This window comes from Ambystoma mexicanum, chromosome 4p, assembly GCF_040938575.1.
Source record: "Ambystoma mexicanum isolate Mex_15411 chromosome 4p, UKY_AmexF1_1, whole genome shotgun sequence".
NCBI lineage: Eukaryota > Metazoa > Chordata > Amphibia > Caudata > Ambystomatidae > Ambystoma > Ambystoma mexicanum.
This window is the reverse complement of record NC_090927.1, coordinates 1145609315-1145631976: the sequence shown is the minus strand read 5'-3', so window position 1 is coordinate 1145631976 and position 22662 is coordinate 1145609315. Positions and strand designations below refer to the sequence as shown.

General features: G+C 51.2%; 1 protein-coding gene across 1 annotated transcript in view; it reads left to right on the top strand.

The window, feature by feature from the left end:
• Positions 1 to 22662, top strand: part of HBS1L (HBS1 like translational GTPase) — a 1647668-nt gene that overhangs the window by 433324 nt on the left and 1191682 nt on the right. The window lies entirely within an intron of this gene.

Below are 22662 nucleotides of genomic sequence, written 5' to 3'. Positions count from 1 at the left end.
GGGGTGGAGAGAGCCCTCAGACTTCAAAAAGAAAGTATATTTTTGTAGTCACTCTGCCTTCATAAAGAAATAATTTTGGTGACCAACATAAATAATAAAACCCCTTATGGGACTGAAGATCAGCAAAGAAAATGGAAGGACTAGACTAGAGGAGAGGTAGAGCTTACAAGGTTCCTTGAGGGGAGGAGCCTCATTCAGGAAGAGGATTGAGAGACATTTGATCAGAATCACACAAACACTTGCAGAGCATGGGATATGCAGTGTTTTTGGTTCCTGTTTTGTGTTTAGTTATTTTAATGTTAAGATGCTGAAGAGTTATTTTAAAAGGAAAATCATAATGCTTGTAGGGTGACCAGATTTTGAAAATAAAAAACCAGGACAGGCCAATAATAAGACTAGATCCCCAAGCCCATTCAACCCTCCCCTCCCCATACCTCCGTGGCCTTCCCCCACCCCCATTGGATCAAACATCAAAATAAATATCTCCAGCACTTCTCATATATATATATTTCTGAGGAGGCTTGTGGAATCTGCTTAGATCACATGCTGTGCGTAGGCCGACATCTAGTGGAAGCTGCAGAGTATTACAGTTGTTTTCAAAACTCGAAAAGGGAAGTCGACAGGGCATGCCAGTAATACTATCCGTAGTGTGACATCCACTGTATACCCATGGTCCTTCACGCGTCCAGGTCCCTCAGATTCTTTTCTTCCACCAACATCGTCTGACGCTATAACACAGTTCCGTTTCGGCTAACGCCATTAATTACTAAAGTTATTAGAGCTAGTACTCTTTCTATCCTTTTTTTACAGACCGCTGTCAAACAAAGAGCTGACTCGACGACACCCTTCGGCCTTGGAAGGTCGCACTGGGCCTCGGCCCAGACAGTAGGGAGAGAGTGGGGTGGACATTTCTTAGGTCAATCACAGAATGCATTTTCCCCTTTTCGCTCTCTATTTTCGCTTAGCTGCCCTTCTATCAAAATTTGCAAAACACACTGTTTAAATTCTGGCCCAGTTGCAACAAGAAGTTCCCCTAGAAAGACGAGCACCGGGTGTGAAACCTCTGTCTTGCACGGGACCACGACACGGGCCATTGTCGAGCTTGTCAGCTCTTCAAACCTAAAACACTAAAGGACCGAAAGACCAAACGTTAGGCCTACCACACCATGCAGGCCGAAGCTGCTATGGACGTGGAGGGAGCATCCAGCGAGGGCGGCATCTGCGTCTTTTCGGACGACTAAGGCGACAGGGGACTGACGGATTCCCACGTGCTGGCCCCCGACCCAACCAAACAGGCCGGCGGTGCTGTTACGGTGACGACACCCGGTTGCAGTAGCACACATAAACCAGCCCACACTAAACACATACTCAAGGGGTGAGGGTCGACGACAACGTCGTCTACACGCCTGCACACTGCATCGAGCGGTAGGTCCACTAGTTCCCTGTCCTCTGGGCACTCGAGATCCCGATCGCCACACAACAGGCCCCCAAAGTCGCGAGACAATGCGGATGCTGTGTCCAAATCATCAGCCGAGCATCAGAAAACGCAGCTTCGGACCTCCCATCTGCCAAAATTCGACACTCCAACACGTCAATCGGCAAAAAGCACCAAGACTTCAAAAATAGCCCATCTGGTGCAGAAGCATGTCCCAGAGAATCTCCTTAAGGGGAAGACTTCCAAAAAACACTCTTCATAGAGTCAGCATTCTCATAGAGAAAGGACAAGTACACCACACAAGGAAAGGGACACTTGTTTCACAAGGGGAGGACACCATAGCAGCTGCCTTGAAGAATAAGGGTCAGCCTACTCCAACAACACCACAAACTCCTGTGACTATACCAAGTTCCTCTCAGTGGACCTCTGATGACATTGATAGGGTCATGAGACGAATGACATTCATAGCAGATTTTTTTTAGAAAAATCCCCAGGCTATGTTAAGTTTACAAAATACGGCACCAACTAGTGGCGCCACGTCTTTGCAACCCCCAGCAAAGAGGCCATGTCCAGACACTCTTCTAGTTACCCCTCAGTATGACCGAGTCCAAATTTATCTATATGATCCAAATACAGACTGATTGAAACACTAGAGGAGGCAGACCAGTACTACGATGAAGATGAAGAGGATGTGTATAACTTCTCCAGCATGGGGTCTGGCATGGATTCACATGCTCATGAATATTCCCCGTCGTCAGGCTGGGAATCCTCGGTAAAGAAAAAACCAGTATCAGTTTCGTTTCTGATCTGTCTTTCGTAGTAATAACCAATCACTGGTCTCTGCGTCATACTGACCACAGCCAATGACTGCCCTCCACCTAAGCACCGCCTCTGGCAGCCATCTTCAGATTTTTACCGCACGTTCATGTGTTGGGATCCTCGTGCTATTGCTCTCGAGCGTTAGTGCTATTTTTTCACGTTTTTTCTCAAAAACTTCGTTTTTTCCGGTCAAAAGAACCTCAAGCTCCACCGACTCTCCATCCGATCAACGGGGACCCGTGTCGGATTCGTCTGCGCCCCTCAAAGGTGAAGATTTCGTCGAGCTACGTTTTGGAGGACTCCAGAAGCTTCTCAGGCCCGGACATGGCCCAGGAGAAGGGAAGCTCGACGCCCGGAAAGCTGTTCAGGGTCTGCCCTGGATGCCAGCTGCAGAACGTCTTTAAGGAGGACGAACACTCCTTTTGTCTCTACTGCTTACATGAGGACAAGACGCACGTGCAGAAGGACTGTGCGTTTTGCGGCAATATGTCGGAGCGGACCATGATGGACCGCCACCAACGCCTCGCCAACTGGCTGGAAGGGAAGAGCCCGTCAGGCGAGAAGAAGAGGAAGAAATCCGAGCGGTCTTCTAAGACCTTTGAGGACACCCCGGCGACGGGGGTCCAACACATGGCCAAGCACCGCGAGTCCGCTGGCACCGGGAGCGCCGAACGGTCGGGCTCTACGGGCGCCAGGCAGGGCGCACCCTCCCCGGCACCTTCAGCCACGAGCCAACGCTCTGGGTCGGGTAAGAGGAAGGGCGAGCACCCGGCGAAGCTCCTGGAGAGGCCCCGGTCGAGCTCGAAGGCCCCATCGGAGGGGGAGCGAGGCAGTGTCCCCCCCCCTCAAGGATAAGGCGGTGAGCGCACCTAAGGTGGTGAAGGCCTTAATCCATCCGGCCAAGCCCTCTATCGATACTGTCGCGGCGGCCCTGGCTCAGCCTGTGGAGGCTACACCAGTGGTGGCGACCTCGGGGCTCAGAGTCTCCCTGCCACCTCGGAGGGAGTCCTCTTTTGTGCCCATCGATAGGACCCCCGTGAAATCCCCGGCGGGGAAGAAAAAGGGGGGGCAGGACGTCGTCGTAGATTCGGCTTCAACCTCGGAGGAAGAGCTGATCGAGGTTTTAAGCCACGGCCTTGGCGTGGATGAAGACCGGCCCGTCGGGATGGATCCCGACGCAGGTGACGACGACATCGTCGAGGGTGCCGACGGGGCCCCTGATCGCCCGTCGGATTCCCCTCTGCCAGCGCCGCAAGACAACTCGGCGGCCATTTTGTTGGCTATACAGTCCTTATGCTCAGAGATAAGGACGAGACTACCGTTGCCGACGGAGGAACCTCTCCCGTCGGGGGGATCCTGAACCGGGACCTTCTGGTGTTCCCCCGCCCAAGAAAAGAAGGATTTACCCTCCACCTCCTTTTCAGCCGTCGCGACCCGTCCAGCCCTCCTCCCCGTCCACCCGAGGGGATGATACGGGGACTGACACGGCAGCGACGGGTACGGACGACGAGGTATACGACGAGGATCTCCCGTCGTCACCTCCCACCAGGGCTTCTCCGCCCGACGAGATTGGATCGTTCCACTCCATGATCGCCAGGGCATCCGAGCTTTTCCAACTCTGCCCTGAGGAGAAGAAAAAGGAAGGATTCCTTTATCAACGGCGCGAGGCCAAGAGGAAGACGGTCCTCGCGGTGCCTCTACTGGACGACATTTGGGATGAATGAGGGCCTCGCCCTCCTCAAGAACCCTTCCACGACGGCAGCTAGAAGAGACCGGTACGAGAAGAAGTACCGGACGCGGCCTACCCCGGACTCCGTCGTCTCCGCGGCGGCCAGGAAGAAAGCGGGGGGGGGTGTGGCCAACGCCTTGGCTATCGTGGCCCGCTACGACAGGGAGCTATGGTACAAACTGGCTCCCCTGCTGGACTTCCTACCGGACGACAAGAGGGCGGATGCCCTGGAGATCCTGCAGGAAGGTGAGGTGGCGTCGGACCACGCCATCACTATTGCGACGGACATCGCCGACACTGGATTTCGCCAGTTGGGCAACGGCGTGTGCCTTAGGCGGCGTGGATGGCTCAAGGCTACGGACTTCCGTCAAGACGTACAGACCAGAGTCCTGGACATGCCGTTCGATGGGAACAACCTGTTTGGGAAAACAGTGGACGATTCCCTTCAGGCCATTAAAGCGGACACTGATACGGCCCGGGCCATTGGGGTTCTACAGCAACGACGGACGACCTTTCGGAGCAGCGGAGGCAAGGGCGCCTCCAAAGGTTCCGGCGGCGGTTTCTCTACCTACCGTCAAGCGGCCCGCTCGTCGTCTCAGGAGGCCTACAGAGGACGAGGCAAGTCTGGCGGACCCCGCCGTCGTCGCCAAGGAGGTCAAGCCTCGTCGAAACAGGATTGAACCGGCCGTGGGGTCGGGCCCCCACCGAAGCACCCCGGTGGGAGGCCGGCTGGCGAGCTTCGTCAGCGTGTGGGAGTCCATCTCCACCGACCGTTGGGTGCTGGACGCCTTAGCCCGGGGCCACGCGCTCGAGTTTCAAAGAAGGTGCCCGCGCGTCCCCCCCGTGGCCAGGAAAGAGCTTCACGTCCCTCAGCTTCTCCTGGAGGTAAAGGCGTTGCTCAGGAAGGGCGCCATCGAACTCGTCCCAAAGAGGCTTCGGGGTTCCGTAGTTTACTCGAGATACTTCCTCGTGAAGAAGAAGACGGGAGGATGGCGCCCATCCTAGACCTGCGACGTCTGAACAAGTTCATCAAGGCGCAGAAGTTCCGGATGGTCACCCTCCAGCACGTCCTGGGTCAGCTGGAGGAAGGAGACTTCCTGTCGTCGTTGGATTTGGAGGATGCCTACTTCCATATTCCCATCCTAAAGGGGCACCGAAAATTCCTCAGGTTTGTGGTCCAAGGGCGTCACTACCAGTTCAAAGCCCTCCCCTTCGGACTACGGTCGGCACCCAGGGTATTTACCAAGTGCCTTGCACCGGTGGCGGCGGAGCTGCGCCGCGAGGGGATCCACGTCTACCCCTACCTGGACGACTGGCTCATCCGAGCCAAGACGAGGGAGCTCGCCGTGGAGCACACGGCAAGGACCGTCCAACTTCTCACGGACCTGGGATTCTCCGTGAACTACGCCAAGTCCCACCTGGTACCTGCGCAAAACGCACTGTTTCTGGGAGCGAAGCTCGACACAGTGTCCCTTCTGGCCTCCCCGTCGGAGGAAAGGACCAGGTCCATCCTGGGCAAGGTACAGCGGATGTTGGTTTCCGACGCGGCCAAGGTGAGGTCCATCAAGTCCCTCCTCGGAATGATGTCTTCTTGCATCTACCTCATTCCCATGTGCAGGCTCCGGATGCGCCCGTTGCAGGAGTTCCTGGACGCGCGCTGGATCCAAACGACAGGCGGCTTCCAGGAGAGGATCACACTCGACGAGAGTTTCCGCCGAGCGGTCCGGTGGTGGGGCACCCGCGCGCATCTGACGGCGGGCATGGACTTCCAGACCACCAGGAGACAGTGACCACGGATGCCTCCCTGGAAGGGTGGGGAGCGCACACCGAAAATCTGCATGCGAGAGAGGCCTTTAGCTCCCGACGGAGAAGTCCCTCCATATCAACGTCCTGGAGCTCCGTGCAGTGTTCTGGGCCCTCAGGTCCTTCCTTCCGTCCCTCAAGGGCAAGGTGGTGAGGATCTTCACCGACAACACCACCACCATGTTTTACATCAGGAAACAGGGCGGAACCAGGTCCCCAGCACTGTCCAAGGAGGCGCAGGACCTGTGGCATTGGGCCGTCGCCCAAAGGATGTTTCTGGTGCCGTTTCATCTGGCAGGGATAAAAAACACCATCGCCGACTCACTCAGCAGGGAGCTGCGCTCGTGCCACAAGTGGGAACTACGGCAGGAGCTAGTGGATCGCCTCTTCCGATGGTGGGGCACACCCCAGATCGACCTGTTCGCGATGGCGACGAACTCCAAGTGCCGGAGGTTCGCCAGCAGGTTTCCCCAGGCGAGGAGCATGGGCGATGCTTTCTCGTTCCCCTGGGAGGGCCTGTTCCTCTACGCGTTCCCTCCTTTGCCACTGCTAATCCGGCTCGTCAACCAGCTCAAGAGGTCACGGTGCAGGATGATCCTCGTCGCACCTGCGTGGCCGAGGCAGATATGGTTCCCGGACCTTCTGGACTTATCAGCGTCCCCGCCAATCAAGCTGCCGGTGGACGCGGATCTACTCTCCAGGGAAGGAGGCGCCATCCTCCACCACGACCCGAAATCGCTGAACTTGCAGGCCTGGCTCCTGCAGCGCTAGAGTTTGGAGGATACGACATACCGGCCGACTGCAGAGAGGTTCTTGCAAAGGCCAGGGCGTCCTCGACTCTTAAATGCTACGGACACAAATGGAAGAGAAGATTGACCCTCTACGGATTACGGCTCCCCAGGTACTGCCGTACCTGCTGACGCTGGCCAAAGCTGCACTGGCACACGCGTCCATCAAGATTCATCTTGCTGCGATCTCCCGATACACCAGAACCACGGGCCCGACGTCCTTGTGGTCTCATCGTCTGGTGAAAGAGTTCATGAAGGGACTGTTCAGATCGTTCCCGCCGGTGAAGGCTCCGGCCCCGGCGTGGGAGCTCAACGTGGTGCTGACCAAGCTCATGGGACCTCCGTTCGAGCCTCTGCACTCGGCCCCGTTGAAGTTTCTGTCGTGGAAAACAGCGTTTCTTGTGGCCATCAACTCCGCACGACGGGTGGGAGATATCCAGGCCCTTTCCTGCAAGGCCCCGTACTTGACTTTTCACGACACGAGGGTAGTGCTCAGGACGCACCCCTCCTTCATGCCCAAGGTACCGTCGGACTTTCATCTCAACGAACCCTTGGTGTTGCCTGTGTTCTTCCCGTCGCCTTCGTCGCCGGCTGAGAGGACTTTGCACTCGCTGGATGTGGCTAGAGCGCTGGCTCTAGAGTCCAGTTCTACGTGGACCGCACAAAGTGTTTTCGGAAGACGTCACAACTCTTTGTGAATTTTGGACCTGTCAATCAGGGGAAGGCGCTCTCGAAGGCTTCCATTTCCAGATGGCTCTCCAGCTGTATCATGTACTGTCATCGGTTGGCAAACCGACCGCTGCCTGGCCGTCCGAGAGCCCATTCCACCAGAGCGATCGCAGCCACCACGGCGTTCCTTTCTGGTGTGCCCCTGCTGGACATATGCAGGGCTGCTACGTGGAGGTCGACGCACACCTTCACGAAATTCTACTGTGTCGATCGGGATTCCAGGGAGGAGTCCAGGGTCGGCCAAGCAGTGCTGCGCAACCTGTTCGCCTGAGGTGACCCTGGTGAGGAGGTAAGATGCTTAATGTTTGGTTTGATGTAATGCTTAATGTTGAGCCTTTGCCACCTCCCGTGGTTGTGCATGTGTGTACTGCTATGTATTCTTTATTCATGAGCATGTGAATCCATGCCAGACCCCATGCTGGAGAAGGAACAAGTTACTTACCTGTAACTGTTGCTCTCCAGCATGGGTCTGGCATGGATTCACATGCGAACCCTCCCGCCTACCCCTCTGCGGCTCTTCACTTGGTCATACTGCCACTTCACCTGCTTTCAAATCTGAAGATGGCTGCCAGAGGCGGTGCTTAGGTGGAGGGCAGTCATTGGCTGTGGTCAATATGACGCAGAGACCAGTGATTGGTTATTACTACGAAAGACAGATCAGAAACGAAACTGATACTGGTTTTTTCTTTACCGAGGATTCCCAGCCTGACGACGGGGAATATTCATGAGCATGTGAATCCATGCCAGACCCATGCTGGAGAACAACAGTTACAGGTAAGTAACTTGTTCCTTACCCTCTCCTTTTAACCAAGACCCACCGGTGCCAGATTCACTGGTGGCCAACCAACTTCAGTGTCATGTTATGCTCATAAAAAGAGCTGTGCATTTCCAAATTCTGACCCAGGAGACGCAATTAGACAAGGATTTTGTAGAGGATATTTTAGGGGACAGGAAAGATGTCACCCAATTTATACCTATTTAGAGACACCAAACGCGGGCGGAGAACCCACATATTGAAAAGATGTTTCCGCGCTGTGCCCACAGACCCATTGTACATCAGAAGCCAATTAGGACCAGATTCACTAGTAGTGACCACAACACGGAAAATGGCAGGAACACCTCTAGCCTCATCGGAAGCACCCCCCAATAAGGAAAGCTAGAAGCTTTATACTCTAGGGAGAAAAGTGGCCACCTCAACGGCTTTTCAAACAAGGATTGCTAACAACACCATTTTATTGGCAAGCTACAACTGCCACAAGTGGGTTGCAAGCCTAATTGTCTTGGTTCCAGAACCTTTAAAGTCGCAACTGTCCCTCACAGTAACTGAAGGAAAGGCGGTGTCAAACTGCATCCTAAAAAATAACTTGGATGGTGCAGACAATGTGGGCAGAATAATCGCATAGGGGACATTCTTAAAATGTCACGCATGGCTTCGCCAATCAGAATTTAAACTAGAAACCCAGGTAACACTCCTCAACATGCCTATTGAACCAAATGTCCTATTCGAAAAAGCCGTTGAGGATGCAATAAAATCTGAGAAAGAAGAATATGACACTCTTAAATCACTAGGCCAGCTCACAAATAAACTACCAGGCCAAAGAGGCAGAAACAATTTATTTTCATTGCTTTCGAGGACAAAACTTGCAGCGGGGTTCCGGTTGTGGCCAAAATCAGGCGATCCAATCAGGGACAAGCCTCTCAAGGCTGCCACAGCGGCCAACGTAGATCTCGTGGCCGGGGGAGGTCCTCCTCTTCCAGAGGTGGAGTAACACCTCCGAAACAATGACCACACGCTTCATGTCCCCTCCCATGCCTCTCCAGTAGGAGGGCATGAATAACACACTTCACCCATCCATGGGAGGGAATCACCTCGGAAAAGTGGGTGCTATCAACCGTGGTGGGTGGTTATTGCGTGGAGTTACTACAGCGACCATCAAAGCATCCCCTGCATCAAAAATCAACCACAAAGGAGGAGCAACGCATCCTTCTAGAGGAAGTTGCAATGCTGCTGCCCAAGGACACCATTGAAAAATCGTCACGCGAACCAGGTTGACAAGGGTATCTAGTCAACCTACTTCCTTGTGCCAAAAAAAGATCTAACAATGCGTCCAGTATTAGACTTGCGCCCTGCAAACCCCTATGTCAAGCCACAAAAATTCTGCATGACAACGCTACAAGAAGTAATCCCACTGCTAAAGTGGGAGGACTACATGGCAACATTGGATATGAAAGATGCCTATTTTCATATTTCAATGTTCCGAGCGCACAGATTCTTGCGTTTTAGGATGGCAAACCAGCACTACTAATTCAAGGTGCTACCCTTAGGAATAGCATCCACTCCAAGGGTATTCACGAAGGTACTGGCGGTGGCGGCAGCGCACCTGCGCAGAGAGGCAATCCCAGTGTACCCCTACCTGGACGACTTGCTGATCACAGGGGAGTCACCCCAAATTTGCAGACAGAACACGCAAAGAACAAAAAACCTTCTTTTCCAATTGGGTTTCTCAATAAACGAGAAGAAATCAAGTCTGGGTCCAAAAAAGACCAAACAGTTCATAGGAGCTGTCATAAATACGGAAGAAGGGCTAGTATTTCCTTCAAAGGAATGAATCCAAAACCACAGTATCAAGCCGATCACCAGATAAGCGTACGCAAAGCTATGCGTTTGCTCGGCAGAATGGTATCTTGCATTTACCTGGTCCCAGACGCACGTTTGCGCATGCGCCCAATGCAGGTGTGGTTGGCGAAACAGTGGTCTCAGACAAATGGTCAGTGGGACGATCTGGTGGTCGTTTCGCCAACACTAGTACAGGCCCTTCGCTGGTGGACAAAGCAGAATCTGTTAATGGGAAAACCCTTCCCCCAATCCGACTGTGCATGCGCTGGGTACAACAGACGCGTCGCTCTCCAGGTGGGGGGCACATCACCTTCATCTCACAGCACATGGTCTGTGGACTCGCATCACTGCACAGAACCATATGAACCTGCCGGAACTTCTGGCGTTGTGTTCAAAGCGCTTTAGGCATTCGAAGCACAGTTGACAAATCAGTCAATACAGATCCTGACCGACAGTACCACTGCACTGTTATACATCAAAAAGCAGGGGAGCACACATTCTCCAAATCTGTCCAGACTAGCACAGAAAATATGGAAATGGGAACTCAGATGGGGGATGTTTCTAACTTCCCAACATGTTCCAGGAGAACTCGACACACTCGCAGAATCGCTAAGCAGAGATCCCCTACCAGAATAACACAAATGGCGACTTGACACAAGCGTCTCAGATCACATCTTCTCACAGTGGGGTTACCTCGCAATAGACTAGTTCGCTATAAGAGAAAACAAGCAATGCCCAGAGTTCACGTCCAGGTTTCCCCAACCAGACTCCAAGGGGAACGCCCTATGGATGAGTTGGTCAGCGAGATTTGCCTATGCTTTTCCACCAACTCATCTAATGAATAGGGTGGTGAACAAGATTCACAGAGAACAAATGATGCTCATCCTAGTTGCTCCCATGTGGGCAGGACAACCATAGTATCCACATCTGTGCAAACTGGTGATGTGCGATCCCCTCAAACTCCTGTGTCGCACCAATTTACTGACCCAGTGGGGGGGGGGGTGGAATAACATGACACCCTCAATGTCACTCAATGAACTTAGCAGCGTGGCTCCTGAGCTCACAGAGTTTGAACATCTAAATTTACCACAGAGGTGTATGGATATCCTCAAGGAGGCACGTAAACCAAACACCAGACACTGTTATTTCGACAAGTGGAAGCGATTTGTAATTTGATGCCAGCCTAAACAAATAAACCCCATAGAATGACTCCAACCCACATTGTTCAGTACATGCTCCACTTGCTAGATTCAGGGTTAGTCTTTAACTCAATAAAGGTTCACCTGGCAGCTTTATTGGCTTTATCAGCTTACAAGACCTCTCACAATTAAGTATTATGCTGGAAGGTACTCGTCATTAAGGCATTTGTGGGGGGAGTAAAGAGACTCCACCCTCCTATTTCAAAGCCTCTACCAGGCTGGGATCTCAATATAGCTCTTGCAAAGCTCATGGGCCCTCCCTTTGAGCCTAAGTCCAGTCTTAAACACCTCACGTACAAGACTGCCTTTTTAGTGGCTATTACATCCATGTGAAGAGTTAGTGAGCTTCAAGCATTGTCTGTGCAAGAGCCATTGTTTTTCATCCACTTGGACTAACTGGTTTTACGAACACACCCTAGGTTCTCACCTAAATTAATTTCCAAATTTCACGTTAACCAGTCCATCGAGCTACCAGTCTTCTTTCAGAACCCATCAAGCTCAGCTGAGAAAAAAAACTCCATACACTAGATGTAAGGAGGGAGGTCCTTTACTATGCAAACAAGACCAGACCACTCAGGAAAACAGACCAACTGTTTGTCTACGTAGCACCATGCAGAGACAGAGACCACATTTCCAAGAATACCATCTCCAGATGGCTAGTCCAATGCATAAAGCTCTGTTGCTCTTTATCGGACAAAATGCTGCCTTTTACACCAAGAGCTCACTCCACAAGGGGTACGGGAGCTACTTTGGCCTTTATCGCAAACATCCCGCTGGACACCATTTGCAAAGCAGCTACATGGAGCGAAGTACACGCTTTCACTCAAACCTACTGCATTGACGCTCGTTCTAAAGCAGATACACAGGTGGGACAAGCTGTTCTAAAACATATATTTGCCGCTGGGCCTTCGGACAACCCACCACCTTCTCCTAACACTGCTCGCTAATCTATGCATAGCAAGTGATCTAAGCAGATTCCACAAGCCTCAGAAGGGATAAATTACTCACCGTAATCATATTTCTGATGCTTGTATCTGCTTAGATGCACATGTGCCCACCCTTTCTCCCATTGGAGAAGAAGGTACACAGATGTTTTACCTGAGCTTTATCTGATACTTATCTGTTTTAATACACCTGTACTCAAGCTTCATGCTACCTCATGTCAGAAACATAACAATCTGAGGGACCTTGACACGTGAAGGACTATGGTTACAGTGGACATCACACTAGGGATAGTATTACTGGCAAGCCCTGTCGAGTTTCGAAAACAACTCTAATACCCCGCAGCTCCCACTAGATGTTGGCCTATGCACAGGATGTGAATCTAAGCAGATAAAAGCATCAGAAATACGATTATAGTACCACATCTAGGGGTAATCGCAGAGTATTGCATCTTGTCTTTAGAGGATCGTAAGGGGAAGTTGACATGTGCGCACTTGTAACCCTATCCCTAACATGACTTGTAGTGTACCCCAAAGCCCTCTCACGCCGAGGACCCTCCGATTGTTTTTTTTCCACCCAGCTAGCTGGTCTCCTTATGCTGAGCTCGTACATTTCAAAATTATAACTTTTGTCCACGACCGTTGTTCGTTTACTCTTTGACCTTCCTTCGACGACTACTTCTGCATCCTACACCGGAGACGACTACAGATTTCGGCGGCTGGTGCTTCAGTTGACGCTGTCGACCATGTGTCATCGGCCCTCTGGCCAGGCATATAGTAGGGAGAGTGTGGCCCCCTGGGTTCTGATCCTTTGTAGAATGCATTTCCCTTTCCCCCCTCTTTTCCCTTCTGGTCTCGCTGTTGCTTCTCACCTCAGCTATGGAGAGGATTCCCTTTTAAGTTTTGCCCATCCTGCAACGGCTAATACCTGTGGAAGGACACTCACCGAAGGTGTTAACAAGTGTCTGCCTCGTGATCACGATGAGCAGTCCTGCATGTCTTGCCGACTTTTACGTCCAAAGATGCTAAAAGATCGATGGATGAAGCGGTGGGCGGCATACGCCATGCAGGCCGATGTGGAAGCCATCGACCCCCCGCCCCCACAACCCCTCCCAACCCCCAGCCCTGCCCCTGCGGTACCGGCACAGGTTCCTGAGTGCCCGCCCCAGACAGGCAGGCCGCTGGTGCTGCTATGGGGAGACAACATCCCAGTGACAAGGGCATACCCACACCACAAGGAGGAAAGCACACAACCCCACAAGCTCCCTGGACGGACTCGTTGAGGAAGCAAAAGACGCCAACGGGCCCATCGAAAGTTTCGACAATGCCCACCGATCCACATTATCAGCCGCTCTCCCTACAACCATCCACACGGCATGCTTTCGGGTATTCAACCCATAAGGGCACCTCCACCCAACACCACAAGAGCACTGATGCGCCTCCTAAGAGCTTCTAAAATCTTTGACGGCTGCAGCACGTCGAAAATACTCGCCGACCCGTTGGAACTATGCGAGTGTCTCGCAGCCATCATTTCAGCGGCAAATAAACCTTGAGACACGTCCAAACGTCAAGAGGAGTACTCAGAAGGGTCACAGCCCCTATCTAAGACTATGGCTGAAAAATCTCAACCTCATAAGGACTCCTGTCCTCCAGAAGAGCCCCTCCCAGATCCCTCTGGTTCATCCCTATGGACCAGAGTTAGGTTTGAAGGATAGATGGACAAACATTCGACGTTTGGTGATTTCTCTGAGAAATGTATTACCCCAAAAGACCTAGGTAGGAGGATTTCTGCCCTACTCTTTCCAAAGTCCAAATGATTTCAAGTCATTTTCCACAGGAGGAGGTTTTAGACTTTTCTGAACCTGAAGATGTCTATGAAGACCCCTATAGCCAGGGAAAACATCCTTTTGAGGAGACACCAGACCAGTGCCCAGACTGGGGTGATGAACAACCGGTAGAGGAAGAACCATGGCTTTCCCCCGACACAACCCCTGACGGCCTTTGTCTACACCCTCTCTCTACACCGCCTCGGAGGCAAGCCTCACCCATTGACGACCAAATGGCCTTCAACACTATTTTAAAGAAGGCTGCAGAACATTTTTAAATTGTCACACAAGAGTCAGTACAAGACACAGGCTTTGCGGAAGACATCTTAAAAGAGAAGCCCCCCACATGTCGGGTGATACCACTGCTTAATTCTATCGAGGCGCATCGCCCCCTCTTTGTTAACCCCATCCCTAACAAGAGCTGTCAATCCTCGTGTCGAAAAGCCTTTTTAACCCTCCCCTACAGACCATGCCACTCTCGGCTCCCTAGTAGTCAATACAACAAGGAAGAGAGCCGGGGTGCCCTTGTCTATGGCGGAGGCCCCACCAGATAAGGACTGTAAAAAGTTATACGCCCTTGGAAAGCGCATCACAACGTCAGCGGCATATTCACTAGAATTGCCAATAACACTACATTGCTGGCAAGTTGTAGTGACGTACAATGGAACTTACTTCAGGAGGGCCTAAACGAAGTCCCGGAACTGGTACGATCTTGCCTGCTGGCGGTTCTTTCGGAAGGGAGGCAGGTCAACCAAAATATCCTGAAGAATACCTTGGATGCCGCAGAAAAAGTGGGATGGACCCTGGGCCAGGGTACCCTTCTTAAAAGGCACACATGGCTCAAGAATTCAGACTTTAATACTGAGACACCGGCATCCCTTATAAACAAGCCAGTGGGGGAGACTAATTTGTTTGGGAAGGCAGTAGACTATGCCTTAGAAACAGCTAAGAAGGAGCATGGGACTCTAAAGTCTCTAAACCAAATTACGGCAAGACCCTATGAACCGCAAGGAGGTAACTCTCGTTCCTTTTGGGGGACATCCTTCCCACGTTCCCCCCACAGCCAATATGGAACAGGGAATGCACCTTGGCCCTCCGGACAAGGAGCAATTGCCACGAGTCCATACCAACAAAGTGGTCTGCGCCGAGGCAAAGGAAGGGGTAGGGACTCCACCCCAAGAGGCTCCCCAGTCCGGGACCCCTCCCATGCCTCCCCGGTCGGGGGACGAATTACATCTTTCCTTCATGCATGGGAGGGGCTCACTTCAGACCAGTGGGTGCTCAAGACCGTTGCATGGGTATTGTATCGAGTTTTGCCAACCACCTCGATACCGTCCAAAATCAAGACGCCTTTCGCAAGAACAACTGAAAATTCTGCTACAAGAGGTGGAGATCCTTCAAGAAAAGGGTGTAATGGAGATCGTTCCCTTTCTACAGGTAAACAAGGGTATTTATTCAGTGTAATTCTTTGTACCCAAAAAGGATCTCACCATGTGTCTTGTGTTAAACTTGCGCCCAGCGAACAAGTTTGTCGAGACACAAAAGTTCAGAATGACAACATTGCAGGAAGTAATCCCTCTGCTAACACAGGGGGATTATATGGCAACATTGTACATGAAATATGCATACTTCATATTTCAATGTTGCCAGCGCACAGAAAGTACCTATGGTTCATGATAGAGGGCAAGCACTATCAGTTGAAGGTCCTTCCCTTCACCATTGCCTCAGCCCCAAGGGTATTTACAAAGGTACTGGCGGTAGTAGCGGCTCACCTGCAGAGGCAGTCCATTCCAGTCTATCCTTACCTCAACGACTGGCTAATAACAGGGGATTAGTACGGAACATGCCTATAAAATACCCAGAAGACGGTAGATCTCCTCTTCAGTCTGGGATTCTCAATCAGCGAGAAGTCCAGCTTGGACCCCAACCATGTCAAGCAATTTCTGGGGGCTCTAATTCGAACCAAAGATGGCCTCATCTTTCCCTCCAATGAGAGAGTTCAAAACATGCTGTTTCTGAAAAAGCAAAGCCATGCGACTGTTGGGAATGATGGCCTCCTGCATTTATCTAGACTCACACGCACGTTTGTGCATGCACCCCATGCAAGAGTGGCTCTCAAGCCAATGGTGTCATGCTAGCGGACAATGGGATGATCTAGTGGTTGTCTCGGCAGCCCTCGTTCTCTCTCTGCAGTGGTGGTCAAGGGAAAACCTCTTGCAGGGGAAGACCTTTACCTCCCCCCGCAGTACGAGCCACTCTCACCACGGACGCATCTCTGATGGGGTGGGGATCTCACCTCCTTCATCAGACAGCGCACAGCGTTTGGTCCCCAGAGGTAGCATCCAACCACTGGACTTGTTGGAATTGCTAGCAGTATTCAAGGCCATGAAGGCTTTTCAAACACACATACAGCGAAAGACAGTCCTAGTCCTCACAGGCAGCATCATGACCATGTACTACCTGAACAAGCAAGGGGGCACTCGCTGTCCACGGCTATCCAACTGTCTCAGAACATATGGAAATGGGCTCTCAAACACAAGATGTTTCTCCTGTCACAACACATTCCATGGAAACTCAATCTTCTGGCGGATGTGCTCAGCAGAGACTTCCCACTACCCATAGAGTATGAGTGGAGCTTCCCAGAGACTGACCTGTTCGCAGCTCTGGAGAATGCACAATGCCCAGATTACGCCTCCAAGTACCCGCAGAACGGTCTTTGGATAACATGGTCAGGGAAATTTGTTTACGATCCCCCCCCCCCCCACCTCCAAGACTCGCCTACTCAACAAGATAGTGCACAAGGAGCCAGTCATGATGATTCTGGTGGCCCCTATGTGGTCCAGCCAACCCTGGTTCTCTTATCTGATGGCAATGTCAGTCTCCCCCCGTAGGAAACTACCATGCCCGTACAACATGCTATCACAGGACAGAGGAGAAACACTCCATCCATTCCCGCAAACTCTCAATTTAGTGGCCTGGCTCCTGAGGTCATAGATTTCAGACACCTCCAACTTCCTCAAAGATGCATAGACCTACTTGGACAAGCAAGAAAGCCTAACACCAGACATTGCTACTCCAGTAAATGGAAGTGCTTCGTCATCTGGTGTAATTCCAAGAGCATCGATCCCATAGACTACTCACCGACACATTGTCCTATACCTGCCTCACCTACCTGACTCCGGTCTGGTTTTTAATTCCCTAAAGGTACACTTAGCTGCACTTTCAGCTTACACTATGTCCCAGAAAAAAGTTTTGTGGTGGAAAATACCAGTAATCAAGGCTTTTAATGAAGGGGTTGAAGACTTCATCCCCCTATTTCTAACCCAGCTCCTGGATGAGACCTAAATGTGGTTCTCACAAGACGAATTGGACTTCTCTTTTAGTCCTATCATCAATAAGAAGAACTAGTGAACTTCAGGCCCTTTCAGTTCAAGAACCATTTGTGACAATTCACAAAGATAAGGTGGTTCTGCGCATTCACCCACGGTTTGCGCCTAAATTTATTTCAAAGTTCCATGTGAACCAATTAACAGAACCCCACTAACATGGCAGAAGTCAATACCTCCCCTGTTCCTTTGAAACCTTCCACACCCTGCTGCTCCTTCCTCCCTCCTGTCGGTCTCTTGGTCATAGACCTCCTCTAACCACACCCGAATAACCCACACGTCCTGTTTCCTGTGGGGAGGGGGGTCTTTTATCCCACTCACTCTGTCTGGATTTGGCCTCTGTCCCTGGCCAATCTGGCCATTTTCCCCTCAGAGGACATTGTGTAAGTGCCAAATGTTATTAATAGTGGGCTAATCCCCACCCACTTCCTCCACATTGTCCAAGGTCTTGTTGGGGAACTTTGTTCCTGCTGCTGCTGCACAGGTAAGTTTTGAATGTGTTGGGGTTTTAGGCCTTTGATATAGTCTCCGTTGGACTGGTGAGTTCACCGATGGCCGTAGCAGTTTACTGCCACGTTCTTGGAACAGCGTGCGGTTTCCCTGTTCAACCGTCTTGGATGGTGTCGCACCTTTCCGATGCTGGCAGCTGATTGCTGGAGATTAGGTAATGGGCTTGATGGTGGTCAGGGTGCAGCTTCCTTGCGAGTGATGTGATTCTCTTGATCTAGACTCTTGCTTGGCTAGTCCTGATTTCTTCTTTCAGGATGGTTGTCTCTAGGAAAAATCGGGTGGCTGTCCAGCATCTGCTATAGAAGGCACAGCAAGTGATGTATGTGGACTGCATAGGCAAAAGGGGGGTGATAGGAATTTGGGCCCTCTCAACGGTCACTGCCCTTAGGTTTAGAACAGAATTCTCTCCTCTTGACATTGCCAGGTAAGGCCAGCAGTTATTGATATTTTATTTCTATTGCGCTTGTACACAAGTGTTTCAGAGCGCGACGAGGCAAGGGAGAACAAAAACAACAATCTTACTAGGCCCAGTGATAATTGAGAACGTGCAAGTGCATGGTAGAGGGGTAAGTGCAAGGGAGGGGCGGGGGAGAGGTGGAAAGTGCTGAGCAAAATAAGAATAAGTAAATAAAACCTGAATGAATACATAACAAAAGCAACAAACGGTGGTAGTGCAGCCAGCAAGTGGCGAGTGCTAGGAATAAGGCAACAGACAAGGGTGTGTCTGAATAAGTGCAGACAAATACAAATGTGTGGGGGGGGTGTAGGGTTACAGATACAGACCCCAGTGCAAGAGATTGCACGGAGGCAGTGCAGGTGGGTGGTAGGGTGAGCAGGTACCTGGGTCCTAAAGACAGAGGGAGACCAGGTGCACAATGCCGAGACAGAACAGATCAGCAGGGGAGAGGAGGAGAGAAGGCAGAAGCAAAGAGGAAGGTCTTGAGGTGCTTCCGGAACCAAAGCTGGTTCTCAAGTTTCAGAGTGGCAGGGAGGCTGTTCCAGAGGGAAGGCCCAGCCGAAGACAGAGATCTACCCCCAGATCGTTTCTTAGAAAAACGACTGACCCTGAGGGAGTTCGAGGTGGAGGAGGGAAGGGCTCGGGAGGGAAAGTATTTACGGAGAGACAGCTGAAGGTATTTCAGACCCAGGCCCCAGAAAGCCTTTTGGACAATGCAAAGGGTCTTGAATTTAATCCTTGCATCCACTGGGAGCCAGTGAAGAGATTTCAGGGCTGGAGAGATACAATCACAGTGCTTGAGGCCAAGGATAAGTCTCGCAGTTCTGTTCTGGATAAATTGCAAGAGCTGAGAGTAGAAGCAGGTAGATTATCAAAGTATGCAACGGGCACTGTAAGAATGTTGTGGCACTGTGAGAGTAGAATGCTGTTAAGGCACTGCAGTAGCCCGTTCCAACAATTGTGCAGTTTCTCAAGGAAAGGTTTGATTTAGCTTTGGCAATTTCCTCACTGAGGATGCAGTGGGCAGGCATTAGAGCCTTTGAGAGCCGTGAAGTCTAGGTTTGGGCAGTGAGAAGCTAGTGATGCCTTTTTGTTGTGAAGTTTTTTTATAGTGAGATCACGAGGGCTTTGCACGTTTCTCCCTTTGCGCTAGTAGAATCTATTGATATCAAGTGTCTTATGCTAAAGTTTTTAAATCTCATCAGCCCGCAGGCTAAGGGACATTGGGGCTCTCTTGTGCAAGGCTCCTTTTCAACTGGTGCAAATTGAGACGTTGATCCTAAGACGTGATCCATCTTCCCCCCCAAAGTCCTATCTAAATTTCATCTGTTCCTGGACATTGTGCTGCTGCCATTTTTCCAAAATCCCTCCTTTGGAGGAGGTACAGTGAAACAAACTAGAGGACAGTGTTCGCATATTTCGAGATAACATTCTCTTCCACAAAACAGCTTGTTTTGTAACCTTTGGGTGTTTAGTACCAGACAAGAAGGGGTCTGCCAGGCTATCGGTACATTGATTCGATGTGACCATTGCAGTGGCATGTTCTTTCGCAGGCTTTTCTCTTCACCATCTGATCACGAGTGAGCGACATGGGGAATGTTCATATGTAGGCAGAGGCACATTGTCTCCCGATTCAGGGAATTTGTAGAGCGGCAGCCTGGTTGGATCCACATTCAGCAGGCACTACAGTTTTTGGCTTGCACTGACCGACACGTGTCCTTTTAATTTCACACAATGTGTTATGCTCCAGTGTCCGCTGAAAACTTGGCTTGACAAGTGATAAATCAACAGGCCATGGGGCGGTGCACAAAGGGAATGTACTGATCCACGCCGTTCGTTCTTAAGCATATTCGTTACTGGCCTTTCTTCATAAGTAAGTGCTGGGTAGAGGAAGACGGACGCAGAAGTAATGCTTGATTTACTTCTCAGAAATCTTCATTACAACTAGTCTTATTCCTTCTTGTCACTGCACTGAGTGGGTGTAGCCCTGATCTTCCCCAAGTGGATTTCTGCCTCTGTCATTCCTACGCAGGCATACTCCTCTTTCGAATGCCTCATCTGCAGGCTCTCTCTCCTGGCCATTTCCTTACTGTGGCTACCATCTATCGGCCACCTGGCCAGATCTCTGCCTTCCTCTCTGAATGGGTAGACCTCTCCTCTTCCCTCCTGGTCTCAACCACTGAACTCCTCCTCCTTTGAAACTTCAACATCCACCTGGATGCTTCCTTTTCTTCCACTGGACTCTTTCTTGACCTCTGTGATTCTCTCTCACTCTCTATTCTCCCCTCTGGCCTGACTCACTCTGCAGGGCGCACTCTGGATGTTCTGATCTCTTCAGATCTTCCCCTTTCGATTTCTCTCACCACTCCTCTCTCCTGGAGTGATCACATTCTCCTTTGCTCCCATCTTACCCTTTCCACCCCTCAGTCTAATCCAACTCCAGCACTGCCACCTACCTTCTCGGTTATCCAACCCATGAAGCGTGTGTTAGTTGAGGCTTTCACCGCCTCTTTCTCACCCCCTTAACCCCTTTGGCTGGCTCACACCCTGCCACAGCCCTTTCCATGCTCCACTCTGCTATATCTGACACTCTTGATGTACTAGCCCATGTCATGAGGATCCGCTTGAAGCCCAAAGCCAAGTGCAACTCTTGGTACGACTCAGACCTCGTCACCCTTAAATGCAAGTGCAGGGTGGCTGAGAGGAAATGGCGTGCTTCTTGCACATCCTCTGAATAAAGGGCCTGCTGCCTGCTCCAAAGCAATACCGGCTCTCTGTCCACACTAATAAGAGAGCCCACATCCAAGCCTGCGTCCCTGTGGCATCTAACAACTCGACCAAACTCTTTAAAATCTGCAAGGAGCTGGCCAATCCGATTGCAGTCTCTACCTCTCCTTTCCCCTCCCAGGCCCTCTGCACGGCCCTGGCTTCTCATTTTATCTTTAAAACTCAGGACATCCTGTCCTCTCTCTCTTCCTTTCCCCCTCCTCCCTCTACTCCCTGCTCTTCCTCTGGCCCTTCTGCGGGTACCTCTCCTCCCTCCTCTGGCTTTCCCCTGTTCTCCCCTGACAAGGTTTCTAGACAAGTCTGATGTATGAAAGTCTCGTCAAAACAGGTTCACCCCTGTTCCTCCAAAACCATCAAGGACCACATTGACACCCTTGCTCCTGCTCTGGCTGATTTCTGCAACCACTCCTTCACCTCTGGAGTCTTCCCCTCACCCCCGAAGCACTCCCTTGTGCACCCTCTTCTTTAGAAACCCTCTGCCGACCCTTCCTGCCCGGCTAACTATCGTCCATTCTCCATCACTCCTTTCCTGGGCAAACTCTTGGAAAAGCTGGTCATCTCTCAGCTTAACCTTCACGCTGAATCTGTTATTTGTCTCCATGACCATCAGTCTGGCTTCAGAGCTGCCAGAAGCACGGAAACTGCTCTCCTGAACATCCGTGAAGACCTGCTCTCCAACCTCGACTCGGACACCCAGTGTCCTCATCTTACTTGATCTCTCTTTTGCCTTTGCTTCGGTCAACCATGCCATCCTGCTCAACTGTTTTACACAGCAAACAGTGCTGTTTGCTGTGTAAAAAGACTTTATTTTGCTTTCTTCAAAGATGGCCGCTCGCCATTCACCGTGTGTTGCCTCCTTCTTGTGCCTGCACCCCGACCCCCACTGATTGTCTCAGTCTTCCTTCATTGCCCAATCAGGGCCATCGGGAGGCGGGAGCCAGCACCTGAAACAAAGGCCACAAGGAGGCGTCCCTCCTTCTTCTTTTCTTCAACATCGAGTGCAAAGCAGTGAGCAGCCTTCCAGCTCTGCTCCTAAGGGAAGCCTTCAAGGCTTTTACCTAGCGTTCTACCACCCCTGCCTTCATTCTCGAAATTGTGAGACTCATTTTAAATAATGTTCTGCAATTGTTTGTTTTTTGCATTGGGCACGACATTGCGCGAAATTTCCCCTTGATACTTCTTGTTGATCATACATAACGTGGTTGTGGTGGACTTTCATCTGCATCCCTGATTTTAAAAAAGAGACGAGGTGCACAGTGCTGTTTGCTGTGTAAAAAGCCTTTATTTTGCTTTCTTCAAAGATGGCTGCTCGCCATTCACCGTGTGTTGGTTCCTTCTTGTGCTTACACCCCGGCCCCCTCCAATTGGCTCAGTTTTCCGTTATTTCTCAATCAGGGCCACCAGGAGGCGGGAGCCAGTACCAGAAACAAAGGCCCACTTCTAAAGCCCCTGTCATCTTCCCGGTCCGCTTACAGGCCGCTAAATGAGACTTCTGCTTCTGCCACAGCCCAACCCTCCCTGAGGCTGCTACCCCTTGACTATTGAACTACCATGACCCTCTTACCTTATTCTGTATGAGTTAGTTCCCTCGTTTCTTGATTTCCCTGTACTTTTTTTCTCGTTGGGTACTCTCAGA